The 23,840-nt window shown below is 33.9% G+C and overlaps 1 protein-coding gene across 12 annotated transcripts in view; it reads right to left on the reverse strand.

Moving 5' to 3' along the window:
• The window catches only part of LOC125060502 (DNA N6-methyl adenine demethylase), a 114,710-nt gene that overhangs the window by 38,985 nt on the left and 51,885 nt on the right, over window positions 1-23,840 (reverse strand). The gene's annotated exons all lie outside the window — the stretch shown is intronic.

A 23,840-nucleotide genomic window follows, 5' to 3' on the forward strand; every position in this document is an offset into this window, starting at 1 on the left:
TGTTATATGATACTGCGTCATGAATTTAAGCAATCTATAACGGTTATAATATTCATGTCTTTCGAACAATCTTAAATTATCAACGTGAACGGACCAAGCGTATGCATTGTGCATTGTATCGGCACGTGGTTCTATCCCTGTCGCTCAAACTCGACATCGTATTTCTGTCCTTGTCAGTCGCCTGAGTATATTTAAACCTACCTATGGACATAAATGTCTGACAAATTCCTATAAGCACAGTCTTCTGCGCACTCATATTAATTACATTTTCGAATTTGGAATGTTCATTATTTTTTGCTAAGTTTAAGATTCGTAAAGATAGCTAACGTTTTTTTGTATAAGTTAGCTAGCTTAGCGAGTTGATAGCCGATGTGAATTTTTCTTACTAGTAACGTTACTTTGAGTATAATAATTATTTGTTTTGTGAAGTATGACTGATTAAAGGTCTCAGCGTGTTTGCAATGTCCATAGAGAACTTAAAATAATTTCTAACGGAGACTGCTATATAAATAATGCTACAAATCATTTATAGACAGAAAATACTGCTAACATTATCTATATTAATGAATAATTAATTTAAATAAACAACATAATTATGCGTTAACCATTTGTTAATATGTGTTTTGGTCTTATCTTAACACGAAACAAATGAATAACTCTAATAATTTTATCACATTCAAAACTTTACGTTGTTTCACAAATTAGCATAATGAACAATTAAGTAGCTACCAGTTCCTGTCGTAGCACGTCGTAGACCCTCTACGGTGCTTATGCAAAAGAGGCCAATATTTCATCCCCGCTACGTCTATAGCAAGCCTTATTATCATAACAATCGCTTGTATGTAAGCGTTTATTTGCATACAGTAAAGTTGCTTATAAGTCGATCAAACGATATATTGATCGCTAAAAATATCACGTTGATATTTTTATAACAGCTGTTACAGATTGATTATGCAGGAAAACGTACAGGGGTTGATTATAGGACACTTACGCAAACGATTCATGTTAAAAATCATTTTAAAATTCCTCACTTTAAACTATGCCGAGAGGAACTCTCAAACTGTTTGTCCTTACCACCGTCATTTATAAAATTCGTCAAATTAGGACCCTCCTTTTTGCTTATGTCTATATATATTGTCTACCATAATAGTTATTTAATAGTCCTAAAAAGAATTCGTGGCGCTACAACTATGGGTTCTGGTCTCTACATTTCCTCCATTTTTCATTATAAAGTAGATTACGACTGACACACAGAATTTTGTTTCTCATACGTATAATATACTCCTTATTTATTATTTTATGGAGCAGTGTGGATCTAGTGGCTTCAGCAATCCCCGGCTGTGCCTCAATGGACTTTCTATCTATGGGCATTTAACATTCGCTTGAACGGTGAAGGAAAACATTGTGAGGAAATCGACTTGCCTTAGACCCAAACTTCGTGGCTGATCTCCTACTTGGCTATTAGATTGATAAATGAACAAGAAGCAGATACAGACCTCTAAGGCCCAGACCTAAAAAGGTTGTAGCGCCATTGATTTATTTAGTTTATTAGTGAACAGGCGCTAATTAAAGATGTAAGTTGGCGCCTGGTAGATAGTACCAGTGACCCCAGAGCTGGTGATTTCCTCGTTCAACGAATAAGTATAGCAATAGATCGAGGAAATGCTGCTAGCGTTAAAGGTAGACTACCACAGGGACAAACTTTAGAAATTTGTGTTAATATTCTTTTTACTACAAAATATTGTATATTTCATTGTTATTAATAAACAATTTAAAGTTAATATAAGTGTGTTGAAAACCAAACTATACAAGTCTGTCCATGTTGCGTTCTGTCCACCAGAACGTCGATCAAATGTACAACTTTTTCTAATAATAATAAGTTGTTTACGCAACACAAAATAAAATGAACATATATAACTAAGGCCTTGAAAATTGATACAACACAACTAGCCGATACAACAATATACACCGTAAATCCTTGGTGCAACCCAGCTAGCCTTAGAAATATAGTAAACATAAAATAACGGTATTTGAATATGCAATTAATCCCAGCCCTGCACTCGATGTTATTGGACAAGTTTATAACAACGCGTATTAGACGAACTGGCGTACGTTTTCTCATTTCGCGAAACTTTTCTAATATTATAGTTTCATTCATATTGTCGGTAGTTTCCGAAGTTTTCTTTCTTGGAAAATGAAAGACTATTTCCATAACTATTATTTTGCTTTTATTGCTTTTCTACTTTCTTCTGGTTCGAATAGATTTGTTAAAGTTTCTATTTTATCGTTCGGAAATAATGTTTGTTCTTTTCGTGTTAAACAAGATTTGTATGAGTCAATTTTGTTGTATCGCATTTAAACTAATCTTTGATGTTCTTTAATATATTTCAAAGTAACACAATCTGAATTGAAATTAATACTGTCTATATAATTATTTATTAACATACATTTTACATACAACAACATAGTAATAATAACAATTAATAATTAATAAATAGAAAATTAAAACAAATTAAAAAAGTTTGGTCCCTGTGGCAGTGTACCTTTACTCCTGGCAACATTTTTAATTATTTAGTTTATATTAAATCTTTCTACATATGCATATATGTACACATAGATTTGCAACAAGGTTCTAGTACCTTATACGTATTTGAATATGTTTCTAGAATTATTAATTACTTAAATTACCACAGATCTTAATCCTGAAATTTTTTTTTAACCCTAAGTCAAAACTGACCACAGATTAGACATGCTTAGAACAGCGCCCTCTGATTACAAGCCATTACAGTCATTACGCAAATTGTTGTAAACCACCATTGTCTAGTTACAATGTGTACTTGTGCGAATTATCGCCACAATTTGCACGGTTTGTAAAGCAACGTTTATCCCAATCGGCTTTGTAATGATAGTGTTCGTAAGATATTATCGTAATTAAAATCAAGAAGTATTTTTCGTTGTATATTTTCAATTAGAAATAAATAGGCCAAAGATTAATTAATTAGCCATTATTTAAATCATTTTAATCGCTTTAATATTCGACACCACGTAACCAGGAATAATTTTGTCTCTCTATGTATTTTTTAAAATTCACCGCATTATAGCTACAGAAGGTATATGTTACAAGCTATCTTTTCTAAAATATATGACAATTATGGCAAACAAAAAATGTTACAAAAAATAAAAATATACACTTCTCGTTTTAGATTTTTACTAATATTTTCTTGTTTATTATTAAGCAAAAACTGTCAGAAAAACAGCGGATTAGGTATCAGATAGGCACTTAACAATGCTTTTTTTTTTAATTCATCAGCCCAAAATATTTATTCTGTTATATTCGCAACGAATTCGAATCTCTTTGATAACAATTGAAATCTTTTTTGTAATCAAAAAGATTCGAAGCAATATTATGTTATTATATGAAATTTTAACTAAGACGAAACCATAACCATATTAATTAATTTCATAGATGATAGAACTTCACACCAAAAATTCCAGACGTGATATAGACAACGTAGTGGGGATCGAATCGAATGTAAATGTTGATTTTTAATTATCTAGAGCTCTGCAATTTATGCAAGACGGTGTCTCAGTTTTCTATGTAAACATTGAATTTATGTTCAAAAACTTCAGAGTGTGTTATTTGATGTAATGTTAGAAAATATTGTCTGTGTAACGAATTAAAAATATAACTTTGGGTAAAAAATCTGATCGTTCGCAAGTCGTAGGTTCGATCCCCGGCTGTGCACCAATGGACTTTCTGTCTATGTGCGCATTTAACATTCGCTCGAACGGTGAAGGAAAACATCGTGAGGAAACCGGCTTGCCTTAGACCCAAAAAGTTGACGGAGGCTAATCACCTACTTGCCTATTAGATTGACAAATGATCATGAAACAGATACTTACAGGAATCTGAGGCCCAGACCTAAAAAGGTTATTGCGCCACTGATTTTTTTAACTAAGACCATATTAAAACAATACTATTGTTTTTTTTAAAGAACGAATAAAAATAGTATTAATTAAGATTGAATAATACTACTTGTAAATAATATCCAATCTTGATACGCCATCTTTTTAAACAATATGACTGGGTAAGAGAGACCAGGTCGGAAGTACATAACACAAAAGGTGTAACTTAATTTTGAATAAAAACTCTAAAAAGTAATTTAAAAACTTGTAAAAGTGCGAAGCTTAGAAAATAATAGCGCCATGTACGAAGTTTCATTAGAGAGGGCCTTTGTCGTCGAGTTAAACTTTGTTCACAATGATTGTAATTAAAAGTTGGCGGGAATGCGCGTCAGCCACCACCATAACCTAGAGGACGGCAAAAAGACCAAACTTCCATAGATAAATAATGTAGTATACTTTTTAATCTATATTTTTAAATATAGAATTTAATAGCTGTGATAAAACGGCGATTGAGTTATTTGTTTTATACACTTTCAATTACCGATTTTGTTTTATTATAAATATAGATTATTTGTTGGAAAATAGATTATTATAAAATGAATTATTATTACGCTATTTCCTAATACAATTTAAACCTAACTAGAAACAATAACATGAGTTATATGCAAGATATCGTTTTCACAAATTAATGACCATACGATACGGAAATTAAGCGCCATACGAAATGGGGGGAAGGGGGTTAACCCCCGAAAGTGGGAGGGGGTTTAGAATAGCAATATAGGGGAGAATTGTCTGGACGGCTGAATGGAATATCTAGTGTTGCTGCCCATCATACGAAAATACATTAAGCTTAGATGAAGCAGGGCGATGTGCGTAATAGCTTTATATAATAGTTTAGAATTTTGATTATGTACTCTGTATGTAAAATACAATTTTGCATATTATTAATAAAACCCAGTAATAATAACAATAAAACGTGGGTATTTTATACTTTAGATTGAAGAACTAAAGTGTATTTATATTCTATAGGAAAACATAATCTTGTGCCAGCGAATGCCAAAGACAACTGACAACTGACATGTACTAGAAGCTCAAATTCATGGATTAAAAATTTAACAATATTCACGTCGTTCAACGCCCCGCTCATAAGAATGCAAATGAATTCTGAAAGTACAAACATTATTTCATTTATTAGCGAGGACTCGGCGATATATTATCAAGTTAAAATTAAATTAATTCCACACCTCCCCCGCCCCTCCACCCTCTCTGATGTATAGCAACAGGGACTGTATTGTGAGTGATTGAAGCCCCGGATTTGGGGCCCTAGTAGTATCTAAACTATTAATAATAATGTGACATACATTATATACAATTAATTAAAATAATTATAATTAATTAAAATAAAGATAGCAGTTTTGGCCTAGTGGCTTCAGTGTGCGACTCTCATCCCTGAGGTCGTTGGGCCGATGCCCAGCTGTGCACCAGTGCTTTCTTTCTATGTGCGCATTTTATATTCGTTCGAACGGTGAAGGAAAACGTTGTAAGGAAACCGGCTTGCCTTGGACCCAAAAAGTCAACGGCGTGTTTCGGACAGACTGATCGTGAAACAAATACAGAAATCTGAGGCCCAGACCTTAAAAGGTTGTAGCGCCGTTGATTTATCTTATTTATAATAAAGCATATAAATCAAATGAAACCCAGCCTCTCTGGATTATTTTCTGATTTGTAAAAATAAATTATTCCTAAATTAAAGCTGTTTCACAGCTAAAACTCTTTAAGACAATGGCCATCAAAATATTTCATCTTATCTCTCATGAGTAAGCGTAAAATTTAAATTACGTCTCATTCCGTTCAATCGCTTTTAATTAATTTTGATTCCACGCGCGCGTCTTTACCTACTGCATATCTTTTTGTTTCGAATTTAGGAAATACTTGAATATGGCAATCGAAAATATTTCCTCTGGAAATAACATTATTCTAATATGAAGATGAGAAGATGATCTCAAAAAGAGCAGAAGATTTAATCAATAAAGCTTTTTATAAACTTGACAATTATTTAAATGATAGGATCATTCACACAATTCCTTGGGATTGATTTGCTCCAAACAATTTGTATGACTCAAAACTTGGCGATTAAAAAGAGTGGCGGAAAGTTTCTTGCCAGTTCTTCTCGCTCTTGACTTGCGAACTGGTAGTAAATGTAAATTTAAAATCAATTTAACATCTTTTCTGTTGACGTTCATAAGTGTATTTGGTTACCTATATGCATAGGTACTTTGAGTTTTAATTTGAGTTATCTTAGCAGGGAAAGCGTTAGACCTTAAGGAAAATCCTAGGATATGTCTCAGGAGATGCGTCAGTAAAACTCCGAAAATAAAGGCACAACACGATATTAATAAAATTATTGTGAGGCCCCAACAACTGATAGATCAGTTATGTGGAAGGATGTTTAATTAAAATATCTTTAAGTGATTTACTGCAATATCGATAATTATTGGTTCAAGGTTGATTTATCGAACAAAGTTTACGTTATGTGAATAGTTGTGATTCATTACACCTATTCATTAATATGATTTATATTTTCCCTTATAATTAACAACGGAAGTATTTATGGACTCTGCGTTTGATAGTACGAATCATTCAATTGTTGCAAGTACAAAATTTAATTTAAATTAACACGTATTATCATAATTTACATAACTGGCAATCAACATAATAAAACCTTTAAATAAAAAATTATCGAAGTAGGTTTCATGGACAAACGCACTGGCCAGTAATAAGAATATCGTAGTCTGAAAATCCTTCTAAATTTAAAAATTCCCTGAAATCGAAAACAGATTAAATTCTTCTTTTAATTTCGAAAACCGTTTGAACTTAGTGATAAACAACAAGCAACAGGTAAAAAGTATAATCCTATTAAGTGGAAACATCTCTAGTACGTATTTATAGGAGTTTTATCAGCAAAATTGAATTTATTGCAGCGCCGCCATGCCCGGGGATAGCAATTTCCACAGAAAATTAAATTCACCGTTCGTCCGGAAAAAGTTAAAGGTCTCAAAACTGAGATGAGAGGTTTTACGTTCGAGATCGTTACATTGCACTATTAAAAGTTTATATTGCTTTTGTAACAAGTTTTATATATGCTTTCAATTTAAGTTTATAGTATATGAGTGTTTTAATACAATAAATCACTCCGTAACACATATCTTTTCTGATTTCCATATGAAACAATTTAAAACAAAAGTTGCAAACGTTTACTAAAGGTGCAATACGTGCAGAAAAGGAATGCATGAAGCTGGTAACCGCTGATTTTGCCAATAAGGAGAAAGAGAGAAGGTATAGGGATAGGGTTGTATTTATTTTCGCAATAATCAATCATTTATATTTAAATTTCGCAAGGAGATTACAGGATTACAACGCGTTTTAGAAATTTGTATAATTATAGATCAATTATACAAGTTGGTAGCACAGATTAAGTGTGATTTTAAATATATAATCAAACATAGTGTATCTCTATAGTAAGCATTTTTAACGTGAAAAAAATTAAGGATTTTACGAAATCATTGTATAACACGGTATACTAAAATACCACTGTGTGAGACATTCAAACCTTCCATAAATAATATACAAAAACGAATAAAACGTACAGAGAAAGTATTACCAATTCGACATAGGGACCTTCAAGATAAGAGCGGCTTTTTAAAAGTTCGGCAACGCACTTGCGAGCCCTCTGTCAATGTGAGTGTCTATGGGCGGTATCACTTAACATGATTATAATAATTATACGGAAGTATAATCTGGCTGTAGAACAGAGTTGTGAACGGAGATGGATAATCCTCTATATATTAAAAGTCGGCTAAGCCTCTTATCTACTTTTATCGTGTAGGTGAAGATTAGGATGAAATAGTTTAAAATTCTTTTTTAAATTTCGAATTAAACTCGGTTGATTGTGATTGGTGAAACAGAACGTGACCAACGTTTTAGGACGTCGACCAATCACAATCGAACGAAACGCGCTATCGTTTCGTTTTTGTTTTACTCTTTGAAGAAAGAGACTGATTGAGATTTGACAGTGATAAAGACCAAACATGTGTGAGATATATTTAAGCATAATATGTACTTCATAAGAGGGTAGCCTAAAATATCTATCTTTCAAAAGCAAATATATACAATATCTATTAGGTACATAATGATTTTAAAACCAACAAAAATAAAATAAATCAGTGGTTCCACAACCTTTTAGGTCTAGGCCTCAGATTTCTGTATCTGTTTCATGATCATTTGCCAATCTAATAGGCAAGTAGGTGATTAGCCTCCGTCAACTTTTTGGGTCTAAGGTAAATCGGTTTCCTCACGATGTTTTCCTTCACCGTTTGAGCGAATGTTAAATGCGCACGTAGAAAAAAATTCCATTGGTGCACAGCCGGGGATCGAACCTACCACGTCAGAGTCGCACGATGAAGCCACTAGGCCAACACTGAGCTTAAACCAAACCAACATAAGGTAGACTAAATTTTGCATCAAACATTGAAAACAGTATTTAAATTAAACATAAGTTTTTTCTTGAACTAGATAATATGTAAATAAGCCGGGGAACTTTCTGGAATTGACATCAACCATGAATTATGTATAAGGTTATACATAATGTATACTTTATTATCTCCAACAATGCTCCGTTATTTGTTTACATACTCATTTTGTATTTGAATGTACTATTTTTAATAAGGTATTTTATTCAAATGCACAGATTTAAAAGAATATAGGATTTGGTCTTGATCCCTTGACGTTGCGTTGATATGTGGGGTCACTTCTTCTACAGGCCGATTTACATTATCTTAGTGTTTAGGAGAGTGCTTTAGTACAACTTGAAAGGCAAGTTCTTTAGCGTAGCGTTTACTAAAGCAAGTAGCGTTTACATGTTTCAACTAAAGTACTATCCTAAAGCACTCTCCTAAACACTAAGATAATGTAAATCGGCCTTACCGCATTTACCATGGAGAGTGTTCAGAGAAGTTGTTCGAATTAATACCTTCATCTGAGTTTCATCATCGGTTGTCGAGGCAGAATACGAAATTTCACCCATATCACCTCAACTCGTTCCACAACTGAGCGTTTTTTAAGACAGTTTTTGCCGCTCACTTCCGAACCAATTCGAGTTAAGGTACTCCGAGAATAGAGCGTACCAATTCTTAATAGGCTGGCAACGCACTCGCGAGCCCTCTGGCATTGAGTGTCCATGGGTGGCGGTATCACTTAACATCAGGTGAGCCTCCTGTCCGTTTGCCCTCTGTTCTATAAAAAAAGTCTTCTCAAATTATTATCCTTTGCAAAAAGAAGACTTTCTTTATAAGCGTTTCATATATTAGGTCACGTAACATTACCTACGTTGCCTGGACGAGATCGCTAATAAGCGATACGTCCGTCAGTTGCCGTCTGTCAAATCTTTGTATACGATTTATAATTCTTACATTTTGTTACAAAATCTAGTAAAACTTATTAATAATTTTTATACTAATTAATAGGAATATTTATTAATGAAGTAATAACTTAAGTAGTTTTTAACAGGTTATGATATCATATGTATAAGCGTATATCTTATAAACATTTCCAATTAAAGGAATATTTGTAAAACTCCCAGTTCTGCCTTCTCCCGCTGGAGTTCGAGTTACAATTATATTCCAAAAATTAATTAATTTAAAAAGAAACAATGCAAATGCTTGGACATTACAAGAAATTAATCAAACGAAACCGGACCTAAAATTGCTTCAGCAGTCGGAGAGCTTTCATGGAAGCTTTTTCAAAGATTCCCACGCATTATCTATGTTGGCACTTGGCAACTGTATCACGGGCAGCATATAGGCCAACCTGTTGCTTAGTTCTTTTCTTCTATTATTTTTGTCAAAATGTTTCTACCCCCGTAAGATAATTTATGTATTATTTATATAAGCAGTTACAAGTTATTTATTTATAATAATATAGACTTCCGAACCTCTGTGACCTGTGACCTATAATTTTCCCTACACCAATCTCGGAGTTCGGTGTGCCTCTTGGCAAAGACCTCCTCTAACCCTTTCCACTGTTCTCTATCTTTTGCGACTCTTCTGTAGTTGTAGCCTGCTGTTAATTTGAGTCCGTCCTTTCATCTTTTGCGTTATCGTCCATACCATTCCGTCAATTTTGCTCCATTTTTCACCCGTCCATCTCCATTTTATTTGGTCTAGCTGTGTCTGTGTTTCGTTGCTAGTATTTAAATTAAAAAAATCAGTGACGCTACAACCTCTTTAGGTCTTGGCGTCCGATTTCTGAAACTGTTTCATGATCATTATTAAATCTAATAGACAGTCGCCGATTTCTTCACGATGTTTTCTTCCACTGTTCGAGCAAATGTTAAATGCGCACATAGAAAAAAAAAGTCCATTGGTGCACTGTCGGGAATCGAATCTACGACCTCTGGTATGATATTCGCACGCTGAAGCCACTAGGCCAACACTGGTCATAGTTGCTAGTATTTAGTTATGGAAAAACCGAACAGTGCTATACGTAATTGTTTCAGGTTAATAACACATGTCTGTTCTGTAATATATTTATTTTTGTTCTAGAACATCACACATGTTAAAATGAGGACAATCCGATACTTGACAATACATTATACAAAGAATATTAATATGTGAGAATGACATGAGAACTGAAGAAGGTCGCAGTCTTAACCAGATCCAAGGTCGCAATATCGCAGCACACAACTCAAAAGGAGACTCTACGTATTGAAGACATCGTATGGGTCCGCCAAGCATCCGCGAATATACAATGTAAATACATAATTAAGTAGGAAATACAATAATAATAGCAAATAATTGACACAGCAAGGCTTCTAAAACGACTCGCCGAAAGGTCTGAAGTATTTCCGAACCAATTCGACTCAGGGTCCTTCAAGAAAAGAGCGTACCAATTTTTGAAAGGCCGGCAACGCACTTGCGAGCCATCTGGCAGTGTATCATGGGCAGCGGTATCACTTAACATCAGATGAGCCTCATACTCGTTGTCCTCCTATAAAAAAGGTCTCTATGGAGGATTGATTGTTGTTGGAAAAACAAAACGGCCAAAACCCTCCATCTTTTAGTCGATACCAACTCCGGGGAAATAAATACAGATAACACAACTTTTTTTACAGCTGTGATACTTTTTGACATTCAACATTTTTTATCTTCAGTCACCGTGAACTAGCACGCTGTAAAGCACGCGAAACGTCGGTTAAATTTAAAATTATGTAAAATAACTGTAAATTTATAATAAAACATAAGTTCAAATCCGTTAAAAAGTGTTTTTCTATGTCTAAAAGTTATTTCAATAAAAGACAATCTCTATGGAGTTAATGAAAATGTCCTCCGAGACATTTTTCATCAGTTTCAAAACTTCTGTAGTAATGGATAGCCATCTGACTGAAAAAAGTCTTCCCTAATCTGCGTAATATTCTATTAAACTTCAAAGAACAAATATCAATATTGAGAATCACGACAAAAACATCCCGAGGCGACCCTAATCCCGTTAGACAACTCTAATCGTCGCTCTCAGAGCTGCCACAGAACAAAACCAACAGTAACATTTAAACGTTCATTTGTCTTTACAATTTCACTCCTAGTTCAAGTACCTTGTATGAAAAACCTTAAATACATAGTGTGTTTATTGACCATGAACCTAGAATTAATATTAAAAGAGAATATCACTAAATTAAAATCACAACGTCGGAAAGACTTGACAATAACAAATGACGATCAGAAGATAATGCTACAATATGGAGCCAAAACGCTCATATCTAAATAGTTTTTATTACAGGGGGCAAACAAGCAGGAGGCTCATTTGATGTTAATGTACACGGACACCCTCAATGCCAGAGGTCTCGCGAGTGCGTTGCCGGTATCTTTAAACGTTTTGTGACACTTGTCACGTCTACACTCTATGGTATCACTCCTGTCACGAGTATCTTATTAGTGTCGAGTTGAAAAGTCACTTCCATTCACTTGTTGCTTCCCGGAATGCCACAAATCTCTGTATCCTTCGGGATTGCGGGGTGTCATCCCCAACACAGCCTTTGTTTTGCACAGACGAAATAAAATAAAGAAACGTTTGTTTTACTAAACGTAAAAATTGGATACTATTGTTGCGTCTATTTCAATTGCTCTATGGAAAGTTTATTGCAATAAATTCTATAAGTCGACTAAAACAATTGTTAAAAATTTTAAAAAATAATTTTTTTAACAACTAAAGTTACCCGGCTAAGTTACGAGTTTCAAAAGCTTACTAAAACTATACCTAATTTAAAAACCTCTCGAGATTTCGATTCAATTGTTTTTAAGAAAAATAAATGAATATTGTAATTCAATGCAATCAAGATAAAATCAGTTATATAAACTATTTTTTTTTTTGTCGACTGGCTATCTCGGTGAGGTATATATAATATTTCCGCGTTATTAATTTTGTTTGTGAATTGGCCAGGGATTAACCGAAGGTCTTAGTCAAATTAACAATATAATTATAGCTGATTACATTTTTACATACATTTGATATATAATATTTGTTTTATTTTGGTAGAATACTTTTAGTTCCTATTAATATTATTATGTATCGTGACATGAACATTTATCGTATTATTTATGTAACAGGGGCAGGAAGCTCACCTGATGTTATGCGATACCGCCGCCCATGGACACTCTCAATTCCAAAGTGCCCCGCAAGTGCCGCCCTTTTAAAATTTGGTACGCTTTATTCCTGATGGACTCTATGTAGTATTAGTTTGGAAAAATCTCAACTGCCAGCTGGTTATATGTAGCGGGGGTGCTTGGCAACAGTGCCTTAAAGGTAGATGTAATACGAGTGTAATTTAAAAGGTTAAAATTAATTATAATTCCATTAAAACCATCTAATTCTCTAACGTGTTCACAAAAAGCCTTCACTTCGTTTGAAATTCGCGTTACATAATTTATAAGTTTATTATATATTTACGGAATCAATTTAAGGGTGTTCCGTTTGTTTCTCGGTAATCAAAAGAGCAATTTGAAGCGAGCGCGAACGAATAAAATATTTAATGACTACATTGAAACTGTCTGAAAAGTTGCTTAAAAAATACGTTCATAATATTTGTGTAACTGCGTGATTTTGATACCCTATACAATTGTGGGTTTAATGCATTTTTATTCAAAATTTTATTGCATTTTAATGTCCGTTTAAAATGAAACAATTACAAACCCAGACTTCCGGTTTGTCTGAAAGGTACTAGGGGTGACTTTAAACCCAACTATACACCTCCAGTCTTTATACATAATTCATGTCTTACATAAAGTATAAACAAAAACTATTTGGCCATTATTGCCTTAAATAAAGAGTCATCTTTATGAATAAAATTAATTAATACGTAATTATACAAAAGTAGAAGAACTTAGTTCGTATTTAGTTCAAAATTCATATAAAAATACAATCAAACAAGAATATGTTCTTTTTCAGGTGTAATACTAACCTAACAATGTTTTCATTAAAGCACCACAAACGAAAAGAACTAACAAAAACACATGTGTAACAATATGTCTAAACTACATTTTGAGTAATCACCATACTTCATAAACCTCAAACAAATTTGCCAACATCACTATTTCCAACTTGGACGTTATTGAATTTTCAAAGGGACATTGAAAATGCATAAGACAATAGAATTAACTTTCGGTACCGCCCACCACCCACTGAAATCCAAAATATGACAATTGACATTTAAAACGTTCACTTTTAATGTTTTGGCGCGCAAATTATTAAAAAAGAACATTAAAGATGTGTCGTATTGATCGGTGTTCGACGCATGCGTGATTCGAAATTTGCAATTACAACGCTGAGCAAATTCGAGTTTATAATTCTTAGACAGCGTTTGGGGGTGGACTATGGAAACAACGTGAAGATTTTCAGTTATTTAATTATAAATGATTGAACAGCAATGTAATAGGTTAAAAGGAATTTTAATGAGATCCAGAACATTTACTAGATTATTGATAACATATTTTTGAAGTATACGTGTAAAACATACATACTTTATTTTAATATCTACAGGGATATATATCTTTAAATACTTTGTTTATTAAATCCTAAACATAACAATGAATATACAGTATTTACAATCTTTAACCTACATAGTAATAATAATAATTCAAAATTAATAAATAGAAAATTAAAACAAATTTAAAATTAGCATTTCCTCGCTGTATTGTTAGGTACCTTTATTGTAATGCAATTTCTAATAACAGTATAAAGACCATATCTTAAAAAACATGTTAATAGGTAGTAGGACACTGTCTACAATTTATGCGATAATTTCAATAACAAAACCCTATTCTTTGAATATAATTATTAGTTTAACGAATTACATACGGTACCCTAAAGAAGATCGCTGACATCGCGGCACGTGTATGGTCAACGTGCCGGCTTCAAGGAATTACTCTGCTGACACAGTGTTTACCGCGATTTAACATTTTAATTAAATAAAATATGTTTGCCACTCCGATTATATCTAGCATCGATAACGGATGTCATTTTGTAATTTAATTATAAGTTTAAATGTAATAAATACCTAGCTAACTATTGGTTTTTTTTGGGAGTCCGGGCTGACGAAATCGTAATTGGCGCAGTCGGTAGGATACTTTCGGGGCTACTACGATCGTTATAAAGAAGATTTCCGGGGTCTAGATTCGACACCGCGCGCGGTCGTTCTAGCTGTCGCTCTTAAGCGTTCACCGAAATATCAAAGAACATTTGGAAGCAGCCGGGGCGTACTCAAACTTCAGTACAACGCAAAGAAAACCAGGGAAGTCGACGAGTTATGTGAGTACATTGAATTATTTTTCCATCAGTGTTGCTTTCTCCTCGTCACAATTTTCCGTCCTATGAAAAATAGTCCTGTGTCCTCCAGGCATAAAATTCGTAGGGATAGCTTAGTAGACTTGAATCGTCAATTAGGTATAGACTCGAATCGTCAATTAAGTGAAGGCTCGAATTGCCCTCCAGTAGTTTTAAATAATTTTCCTGAGAGCTCGAATTGCCCTCAAAGTTTAGACAGTAGGTTGAATTTAAGTTTTAGTTATTTAAAATATAAAATGGATCCTGATACAGTATATAAGGCTCTCCGCCCAGTTCCTGAATTTGACGGTAACCCACATATTCTCCCTAGATTTATTAGAATATGTGATCAGATCGTAATTCAATGCGTGAAGGACGAGTTAGGATATGAATTATCGAATTTATGTGTTATAAATGGCATTTTAAATAAAATTACTGGTTCCGCAGCTCGTACAATAAATTCAAATGGTATTCCTGAAAATTGGATAGGAATTAGAAATACTTTAATTAATAATTTTTCTGACCAAAGGGACGAGACCGCCCTTTACAATGACTTAGCATTAGCGACACAGTGTAATGAGACTCCACAAGAATTCTATGACAAATGCCAAAACCTTTTTAGCACTATAATGTCTTATGTATCGTTGCACGAGACATTAGAGACAACTATAGAAGCTAAGAGAATTTTGTATCGGAAATTAACTTTACAAGCGTTTGTAAGAGGTTTAAAAGATCCTCTCGGGTCCCGAATAAGGTGTATGAGACCTGAAACTATTGAGAAGGCTTTGGAATTTGTCCAGGATGAACTTAATGTTATGTACTTGCAGCAGCGAAATAATTTAGCAACAGATCTGAAGAAACCATTATTACCATTAACACCACACAACTCACACCAACAATTTACACAGCCTAAATTTCCTCCTATGAACAATAACTTTAATCCTCCTAAATTTTTACCCGGACCTAGTTGGCATAAACCTAATTTTAATCCCCAATTTAATAGTCATCAGCGCATGCCTATGCAACCAACGCGTACTCAGCAAATGTTCCGAGCACCATTGCCTAATAATAATAGTGGTTTTAGAATACCTAACAGGAACCCTCCACAGATTAATTCTGGCCCTAAGCCTATGAGTGGAGTGAGTCATTTTGTGACAAAACCTTTACCACCTAGAATTCCCGGTCATGATTGGCAAAAATTCGGCAATCCTCCTCCATCTAATTACTTTAAGTTTAGAGAAGTTAATTTTAATGAATTTAACGATTATAATGATTATGAATACGACAATGATTATGTTGACTATAATTATTGTAATACTGACTATGACTATAATGACTATTATGGACAATACTCTTATTGTGACTCAGATAATTATCAGTACTATGAACAACAAGATTTACCACCAATAGAGGATACTCGCTATAATAATAACATGCCTAGTACTAGTAAAGACATTGAACCGAGACATTCCAAAGGTAGAAAACGTCAGGATTTTCAACAGAGCCATCGAAAATCCCCACCAGAATAGAATTAAATATACAATCAAAAAAAGAATTACCTTATATCAAAATTAACAATCCACCTTTAAAACTTCTTATTGATACAGGAGCAAACCAATCATTCATAAGCCCTGAAGCAGTAGATAAATATTTCAGTAATATTCCGAAAATGTACGATCCTTTTGAAGTTACTAATTCTAGATTAACAAGCGTTCATGAACACTCAATATCAATTCCTAGTTTTCCTGAATTTAATGATACTAAAAATATAAAATTATTTATCTATAAATTTCATAATTATTTTGATGGTTTGATAGGATTAGATTTATTAGAAAACTGTAGAATCGATTTTAAAGACGATATACTAATCACTGACAATGCAAAAATCCCTCTATTGCGTTATAAATGTAAAAAATACACAGAACAAATAATACCAGCGAAATCATCTCGTTTAGTTGGTATACCGATACATCATGACGATGGTGACGTGTTTATACCAGAACAAATAATAAGTAATTGCATTATTCACGAATGCATTACTAATGTGACTGATTGGACTGGTATAGTAGAAGTTGAGAATATGACAGACGAAGACATTGTATTTCCAATAGACAGACCTTTACAACTTGACTTATTTAACTTTGAAAGTTCTTATACTGAACTAGACTCAGACAGGGTAAACCAAGTTTTAGATAGACTTAGAACTGACCATTTAAATAGTGAGGAACGAGTTAATTTAGAAACCCTATGTAAGCGCTACGCTGACATATTTTACATTGAAGGTGAACCATTAACCTTCACTAATAAAATCAAACATAATATTAGAACTCATGATGAAAACCCAGTCTATACCAAAAGTTACAGATATCCTTTTGTACATCGTCAGGAAGTTAGGGAACAGATAAGTAAAATGCTCGAACAAGGTATAATACGACCTTCTGACTCTGCTTGGAGCTCACCCATTTGGGTAGTCCCAAAGAAAGCTGATGCATCTGGTAGACAAAAATGGCGACTTGTAGTGGACTTTAGGAAGTTAAACGACAAGACTATTGACGATAAATACCCTATTCCAAACATCACTGACGTTTTAGACAAATTAGGTAGGTGTCAGTATTTTACGACTCTTGACCTTGCATCTGGCTTTTACCAAGTCGAGATGAATCCTGAAGACATACCGAAGACAGCATTTAACGTAGAACACGGTCATTTTGAATTTCTACGCATGCCAATGGGACTCAAAAATTCACCTTCGACATTTCAGCGTGTAATGGATAACATCCTTAAGGGTTTACAAAATGAGATATGTTTAGTGTACCTTGATGACATCATAGTTTTTAGCACATCTTTGCAGGAGCATATAATTAATTTAGAAAAAGTATTTAACAGACTGAGAGAGTCCAATTTTAAGATCCAGATGGACAAATCTGAATTTTTAAAACTTGAAACCGCTTACCTTGGTCATATAATTAGTAATGAAGGTATTAAACCGAACCCCGATAAAATTAGAGCCATAGAAAATTATCCTTTACCTAAAACAACAAAGGAAATTAAACAATTTTTAGGACTATTAGGTTATTATAGGAAGTTCATACCTGACTTTGCACGACTAACGAAACCGATGACTAAATGTCTTAAAAAGACTAACAAAATAACTTTAGACTCTGACTATATCAAATGCTTTGAGAAATGCAAAACCTTACTTACTAACGATCCTATTTTACAATATCCCGACTTTAACAAAGAGTTCATTCTGACAACAGACGCCTCCAACGTAGCTTTAGGGGCAGTACTTTCACAAGGCACAGTAGGCTCTGACAAACCGATCTGTTATGCTTCTAGAACATTGAGTGACAGTGAATTGAATTACAGTACTATCGAAAAAGAACTTTTGGCAATAGTTTGGGCAACTAAGTATTTTAGACCCTATTTGTTTGGTAGGAAATTCAAAATTATTACAGACCATAAACCACTCCAGTGGATTATGAATTTGAAGGAACCGAACTCGAGACTGACGCGATGGCGACTTAAATTGAGTGAGTTTGACTATACAGTGATTTACAAAAAAGGAAAATATAATACCAACGCTGACGCTTTATCCCGTGTACAAATTAATAACGAGGAAATAGAATCACTCCTTAAAGAATGTGGTATAGATGTGTCAGTAAGACCAGAACCACCTGGATCTACCACTGTAACAGCACACACATCCGCTGAAAATCCTATCCTTGAAATACCTATCACAGATGAACCACTTAACAAATTCCATAGACAGGTTTGTTTGACTATAGTAGGTGACATCAAAAGAAGACCAAATGTTACTAAACCTTTTGATACCCATACGCGTACGCATATACAAGTCTCAGAGTCTTCATTAGAACAAGACGTCATAAATGCAATAAAAGAATTTGTCAATCCTAAAATAAAGACTGCTATTAAAATAACTCCACCATTAGGTATGTATTCGATAATCCCAATCTTACAAAATAACTTTAAATGTAACTCTATGCATCTGGTTTTAGTAAAAACCGAGTTAGAAGATGTTAAAGAGTATTTACGGCAGCAAGAAATAATTAAACACTATCATGAAGGTAAAACTAACCATAGAGGTATCAATGAATGTTATTTAGCCTTATCACGTCGTTATTACTGGCCTAAAATGAGGGAAGAAATTACTAAATACATAAATGAATGTACAATTTGCGGACAAACTAAATATGATAGAAATCCAATTAGACCACAGTTTAACATAGTACCACCTGCAACAAAGCCTTTTGAGATAGTTCATATGGACCTATTCACAGCGCAAGCTGAAAAATATCTTACCTTTGTAGATTCTTTTTCAAAATACGGCCAAGCATATCACTTACGAGATGGTACAGCTATAAGTATAATTCAAGGTCTATTACATTTCAGTACTCATCATGGACTACCTTTGACTATTGTGACAGATAACGGGACTGAGTTCACTAATCAACTTTTCGCAGAATTTGTTAGACTTCATAAAATTAATCATCATAGAACACTAGCTCATTCGCCTAATGACAACGGAATTATTGAAAGATTCCATTCTTCCTTACTAGAACATCTTTGTATCCTTTGCCTGAAAAATAAAGATGAACCCACGATAAATCAAATACCTTATGCAATCCTAGCTTATAACAGTTCAGTACATAGTTTCACCAAATGTAGACCACACGATATCATTAGAGGTCATTTTGATCCTAGAGACCCTTTAGATCTTAATTTAGCTGAACACCTTATGCAACAATATATTATAACTCATAGAGACCAAATGAAGACAGTATATGAAATGATTAGCGAAGCTACAAATATTGACCGTACGAATTTAATGACTAATAGAAATAAAAATCGTGAGCCAGAAACTGAATATGTACCCGATCAGCAGGTTTTTATTAAGAACCCCTTAGCAAGTAGACAAAAGTTAGCACCACGATACACTCACGACACAGTTCTTGCAGATCTACCCATACACATTTACACTTCAAAGAAAAAGGGACCTGTTGCTAAATCTCGCTTGAAACGTGTACCAAAGTCATCAAAATTGTTACAGGTACCGACTAATACTGAAAATGACAATGACGAAGGCAGCAGAGTTAAAACTTGACTTAATTTTTAGCTATTATTACTGAAAATACAGATGATTTATATTTAGAGCTAATCAGGATAGAGAATATTTTAGGATTTATACGTGCAGAGAGCACGCATCATAGTATGATAAGCATAGATAACTTAGAATACATGATAGGTAGATTAAGAGAAATATATAGTAATAATGAAATCTTAGATATTGATTTGAGAGAATATTATAATCTTATAAAACCAGGTAGTTATTTCATAGGTAAGAGAATTGTTATAATTTTTAAAATTCCTGTAATATCTAAAGATAGTTACGACTTATTTAGGCTTGCCATTGTTCCTAATAAATTCCAACAGACCTTTATACCTATACATCCTTTCATAGCAACCAATGGGAAATATTTCATGTATTTGCAAACCGAATGCCCGAAAGTCGGCGAATACCTTCTCTGTGAGAAAAGCACAAATTATTACCAGCCTCAAGAACACGCAGATTGTATCCAGAGTATTATCATTCATCAATCTTTAGATAAATCATGTATCCCCACTGAAGTCTCCATCACAAGACAAGCTATGGAACAACTGGATGATAGACACTATACTATTGTCTTCCCAAAGACTACGAATGTCGAACTTCAATGTGAACGGCAGGAATATGTATCCTTATCTGGCAGCTACTTAGCAACAATTCCCCATGAATGTTCATTACGAACAGATACCTTTAAGATAACCAATAGCGAAGATGAAGTCAAGGGACAGCCGCTGAAGATCACCGAGATACGAAGTAATTTCACTGAAGTTCAAAATAACGAGATTCCACATATAACTCTAAATTCTTTAAATCTCGATAACTTACATCATCTGGAAAACAGAATTATGCTACAGAATCCCATACGTCTTGCCCACTTTGATTCTTCACTGTACCATACAACGTTGCCCCTCTATGCACTTGTATCTGGTATAGTTATAATTTTCCTTGCCTATATTCTTCGACGATATCTGCGAAAGAACCCTACTACACCAGAAGAAGAACCAAGAAGCAACCCTATATATGCTGTTCCTGATTCTGAAAAACCTGGAGTACCAGCAACATTTTCCCTCAAAGTGCTCAAATAGTTGCTGTTCTGAGGGTGGAGGAATTACATACGGTACCCTAAAGAAGATCGCTGACATCGCGGCACGTGTATGGTCAACGTGCCGGCTTCAAGGAATTACTCTGCTGACACAGTGTTTACCGCGATTTAACATTTTAATTAAATAAAATATGTTTGCCACTCCGATTATATCTAGCATCGATAACGGATGTCATTTTGTAATTTAATTATAAGTTTAAATGTAATAAATACCTAGCTAACTATTGGTTTTTTTTGGGAGTCCGGGCTGACGAAATCGTAATTAACGTGTAAATATTAAACTGGATAATGTATGGTTTTGTTTTATTCTCGCGTTTAATTAAAACTTTACATATGCTATCAAAAACTATAAAATTTTGTATAAGCGCAATTTTAATTAAAACTCTATAATCATCCACTCACCGTTTTTATAAGAATCCATTAAACGTATCACATAAATACGTACAACCCGAATACTAATTAAGAGCCCAAAGTTTGCATATGTTACCAAAAATTAACTACGACGCCGAAATTGGGAATTGGCTAATCAGGCGTGCATACATTTGAGATATACATACATCTAGTCATAGGTACTATGTCTAGCTCTGCAAGTGCAAGGGTGGGTAGGGTGGCGCAGTCTCGTTGCCATAGCAACCGCAAGATGGCTGCGAAATTAGTACCTAAGTCTGCAAGCAATGCCGTCTTCATTATGTTAGATTTCAATTTATTTCCGAATTGAAATCTCGGATTAGAATTGGTATTAGTTTATGAAACTAATTAATGCAGTACGAAATATGGAATACGTATTTTGGTCGGGAATTATTTGTGCATTTGAATCAAAGTCTTAAAGGAAAATTTCAACTAACTATTTTTATCTCTTTATAATATATTTGGTTCGGTGGCCGTCGATACACAATCTTATACTAAAACTAGCTGCCCCCGCGGACTTCGTTTCTCCATAATGTGATTTTACTTAGCCTACCTTTTTAGTACCAACATGGAATATTTTGCTATGCTACCCCAGAGACTGTTCGGTTTTCCGGAATGAAATTTTTTTAGGTTATTCAGTGAATTTTTCCTTATATATATAAACCTCAGAGTTCAAGTCAATAGATTTTAATATAGAAATAAAAAATAGGGGTTGTATGTATTTTTGTATGTATCATAAAAAATTAAAAACAAAAAGTTTTATATAAAAAATATTTCTTCTTGGAGTGGACACCCCTTAATTAAAATAAATAATAATATGAGATACTTCAAACAATTTTCTCTTTTTCCTCATTCAAAATATCTGCAACCTTTTTCTCACATAGAAAAATCCACTGGCCAGAAAGTCATTTAAACAACTTAATAATTTAATAACTAGTAAAGTAATTAATAATTTACTTTAAAAAATTCTTTTCACGCGTCTTGCAATTTAAAATTTTTGATCAAAAAGCTTCCTGCGGTTTTATTAAAGCACCTTCAAACTTTGAACCGAATTATTTGTTCAGTTAGTTTTTCCAGACAAATGAAAGTCTTCGCAAAACTTGTATGCGACAGACCTCTACTTCGCTTGTTAGCTCCGACTTGTGTTCTTTGGAATACAGTCTTTAGAATTGTAGTAACGAAAGTATATATTCGACGAAATTCACGTTGTGTTTTTATCACTGATGAATTATTCCGTAAGAACATTGACACGATTATTCCACGTTCTTGGGGAGTAAAACGGTGCATGTTTATTTTCAGTGTATTTTACATTTGTTCACTACACAATTTTCAACAACAGAATGACAGGAAATGTCATATAAAAAAATAAACAAATTTTCTTTAGTGCCAGTACTTTTGCGCCACCCAGTATATTTAAATCTAAAGTATAGACTGACACAGCAATTCGTGCTGGGATAGGGCTTTAAGGCTAATAACAATCATTTCCATAAAAAAGGGAAGAAAAAACAGCAATAGGCCAGGGTTCTCCTTTGAAGGAACAGCACACCATTCTTCAACCACGTCCTTGTTACGATCATGCATTATCGGGTATTTGTAACACTATATTGTATACTGTGGCGGTATTTTTAACTTCCGCATAGACGGGATGTGTTCCTGCATCGTACATAACTATAAAATTATAAGTTCCAAGTTGAGACTTCTCTACTTGAAAGTAATAAGTCAATGAACGATACTCGTGTGTGATTTATTATAGAAATATTTTTCCCTTAGAGAGCGTTCAAGTATTTACGTAACGCAATTTTTGGAGATTATTGACCTCCCCCCCCATGTAACTCGCCGTTATTCAGTACCCAAGAACAGTACTGTACCCAAGTATAGTAAAACGTTTCGTGACCACCTAGTGACTCTTTAGTTACTATTATGTGGTGTAAGTCGAAAAAAATATTATCAATAACGCGTAATTTAATCCCCGCCCCGCATCGTAACGTTTTACAAAAGGAAAAAAATACGTTACGTAATACTTGAACGCTCCCTTACATACATAAGATAGTATTGTATGTTTAAAAATTTACTGATTTATATTAAGAATAGCTTTTGCTATGTATATTCTCTATTAACTTTTGTTCTGCATATCAAATGCATTGAAACATACTCGACAAAAGTAAAGAACTATTTTATATATTTAAATGTTATCTGTACATATATAGTAACATTTGAAAAATATATGTACAATTTGATACGACGAATTTTCATTTTGAAATTGAGCAGTGTTGGCCTAGTGACTTAAACGTGCGATTTTCATCCTTCAGGTCGTAGGTTCGATCCTCGGCTGTGCACCAATCGATTTTCTATGAGCGTATTTAACATTTGATCGAACGGTGAAGGCGAACCCGCATGCTTTAGAGTTTAGACCCATGATTTTGGAAT

Source organism: Pieris napi, chromosome 21, assembly GCF_905475465.1.
Source record: "Pieris napi chromosome 21, ilPieNapi1.2, whole genome shotgun sequence".
Classification (NCBI taxonomy): Eukaryota; Metazoa; Arthropoda; class Insecta; order Lepidoptera; family Pieridae; genus Pieris; species Pieris napi.